Source organism: Bison bison, unplaced genomic scaffold, assembly GCF_000754665.1.
Source record: "Bison bison bison isolate TAMUID 2011002044 unplaced genomic scaffold, Bison_UMD1.0 scf7180017864041, whole genome shotgun sequence".
NCBI classification, from domain to species: domain Eukaryota; kingdom Metazoa; phylum Chordata; class Mammalia; order Artiodactyla; family Bovidae; genus Bison; species Bison bison.
Window position 1 is genome coordinate 2,403,173 of NW_011494613.1, and position 3,323 is coordinate 2,406,495.

Sequence of the window (3,323 nt, forward strand, 5' to 3'; positions counted from 1 at the left end):
TAGCTGGCGGCGCTCAGCTTCTCCCGGATCTGGGGGCAAACTGTGCGGCCCCCACGCGTGGGGAAGTTTCCCCATTAGGGACAGCCTCAGAAAGCTGAGTTCTTCTTAGCGAAGACCAGAAGCTCCCGGGGCCAGAGATGCTGGAGACTTAGGGGAGGTCCATGACTGAAGAGGACAAAAGATCGCAGAGGCTGACAGGGTGTGAGGATAAAGTGTATCTCCAGTATTTGGTGTTTTACTGCACCCAGCGCTCACCCCTTTCCCTATCGAGACGCTTCAGATTGCCTTCCAGGGCCGCTTCCTGCAGCTACAGCAGTCTCGCGGCCAGGAACGGAGTGAGTGGACCCCGCGTGACCGACAGAGAGAAGCGGCCAGGGCCCTGTTCGTCTCGGTCCCGTCTGCAGACACGGCTCCGTTCGCCTTTTTCCCGGGACCAGTAAACAGACTTCCAAATTAAGTCAGCTCTAGACGGCGGGGGGCGGGGAGGGGAAAGAACATATTTGGTAGTAACTCCATCCAGGGCAAGGGTGATCAGACTGAGGGTGGCATAGCTCACTAGAATTGTGACTCTCAGTGGCCTGCTCAGCAGCGAGTAGGGTGGGGTGGGGCAGCCCCCCGTGGCCGCGCCCCTTCCACGCTAGTGTACTGGGTGTGGGGCCAAGTCGCGCGTTAGCTCCCACCCCACAGAATTCAGACCTTAGCTGTAACATCTCCCCTGCCCGGCTGGGCCTGAGCCAAGTGATTTAACCATCTTCACAAACTGCCTCGGGGGCCACTGCTGCCCATTCCAACACAAGTGTTCAGCCTTTCCAAATTTTCCTTTGTTTTCCAAAATGTGAGGCCTGCTGAGGATTCTCCCAACCAGCACACCCTCTAGATCCAACCAGTCACCCTCTTGAAATCTCTGAGTCTCTTCTAGATACTGAAAACAGTATCTCAGCAGCCAGACAGGAGACAGGAAGCCGGCCTCGTCCACAGTTAGGGCACCATGGGAAAAAAAGTCCCCAGAAAGTCAACAGAGGGGACTGCTGGTGCCGGCAAGCACCTATATCCACCCCCACCCCCCACCCCCATTTTCCTTACAAGTTCCTGGGGCTTGAGGGTGGCGATCCAGGAAGACAGAGATGGAGTCAGAATGAGCTGAAAAGAAGAGGAAGAAAAGGTAGAGGCAGGCAGGCGAGACAGGAAAAACAAAGTTGAAATTCTAGGTGATAAATGAGTACATGCCAAATACGAATCAATCCCCCTGACTCAAACACTTTCAGGCCTAGAGAAAAGTGCTGGGAGGGGCCCTGTCCACAGTGCACTCGGCCACTTTTCCTGTAGGTTCATCAGAGATGACACAGAAGGAGCAACAGATTACCTAGGGACTATGACTTCTGTCTGCACCTCTCTTTCTTCCTCCCCTCCCCAGAGCAACTAAGAGTTCCCCAACAACTATATCAGGGTACCAAAGAGACTGAGAAATTAGGGGTAGGAAGAGAGGTCAAAGATTTTTTTTTTCTCCCAGGGGTGGATGTTGAGGTGGGATGCGATGGGGGAGAGGTGGAGAGTTGGGGACAGGAGAAAGATTCCTTACTACAAAGATTTAGGAAGCCAGGAGCCCAGAGATGAAAATCTTGGAACAAAGAGCAGAAAGCCCTGCCAGGGGTGTTCCCAAGGCCAGCAGCCCAGTAAGACACCTTCCCGGGCCCAGGAAGCCATGGGAAACGGCTGCGCAGCCTGTGCGGGGGAATAACTGCTTCAGAGCAGAGACGAAACCCACGACTTCCCCACTTTCTCAAAAACAGTCTCCCACCACATCCTAGTCCCAAGGAGGCTCTGCCAAGGATTAGAAATAAAGAATTAATGTTGAAATCTACAGGGACGATCCATCTATAAAAAATAATTGTTTATTCAGGGTTCTTTAAAAATGGAATGTCCAAGGCCGACTGTTTTAAAACGTTGGCTCAGCTGTATAAGACAACAGTAGATACTTCTGCGGTTTTAAGACACAGAAGTCTGGCTTTGAAAACTAGTCCTTTGGTGTCTTTCTTTCTTTTTCCTCCTGTTAGAAGTAGTTTAGCTTTTCTACTCTCTATTGCCGAGTCCCAAGACTGCTCAAGGTTTGGTTCTACTTAATTCAGAAGCAGAACAAAACGCTCTCTTCCCGTGGGGCAAAGACTCTGGTCTCAGCCTCCTTCGCTGGTTCAGGATCCTTTGAGCCCCGACACAATTCGAATCCTGTCAGGCCAATGCTGAGCCACTCCCCTACCACCAAAAAATGCCATTTAAAGCCAAATTAAAACCAAACAAAAGATGGGGTTTTTAATCAGAAAAAGAATCCTTTTAATTTGTATAATTTATTAGAAGCCTCTCAGGAACTATATTTAAGCCAGATATCTACATAAGTTACAACAGAAAAAGACTGACGCTGCAAATACCAAACTGCCAAATAATATACACAGATTTGTCTTGGCCCATAAAAAATATGATGGGCTGGGGACCGGGACGGGGACTGGTTTTTTTTGTTTTTGCTTTTTACAACAAAATGTACAGATTACTAAAAACTAAGTGTTTAGTCCAACTTTTGACAGCGTTTTACAACTACAAGTTCACATCAAACATAAAACGATTTTAACCAGGGCCGGTCTCAGCTGAGCCTGGGTGGCCAGGGGGGCAAGAGGGGGCATTTCCTTTGTGTCAGTGGCAATCGGGTTCTGTCTTTTCCTTTCCCCAGCCCCCCTGTCGCCCCTTCAAAGAAATCCCGGTATTTACAAGCGAGTCCACTTTGCTGGCACGGTGTACCCAGAGTGAAGATTTCGATCTTAAGCGTCCAGAGCCATGTCAGCGTAGAGCCCTCTCTGCCCGAGCGTGGGAAACCCATTTGAATCACCCCCAAAGACACCCCCAAAGCGGTTCTTGTTATGTCCTTCTCTGTTTAAAGACTCCTAAGAAGAACTGGATCCGCTTGGTTGTTTTATTTTCTTTAAAAAAAAAAAAAAATCCTGCACATTTTAGAAAAAAAAAGGAAAAGAAAGACGTCCAGCAGTTTGGTCTTTGTGTTTTTTTCCCCTTGGTCTCAACGGGACAGGTTCTAAAGAAAAGTCGAAGCGCAGGGTGTAGCGGGTGGTTGGTGGTGTGTGACCGGGCAGGAGTGGGAAGCGATGAGGCAGAGCGCTGGGCTAGGCCCGGCCCGGCGTCCTCTCACCAGGTCCGACCGTATAGCAAGGTGGAGCAGGACATGGTGCCGTAGTCCGAGCCCGAGGAGTTCAGGTGGGGCAGGCTGGAGACCTGGCCCTGCAGCGCCGCGGGGCTGGCGGCGTGGTGCGCCAGGTCCGGAG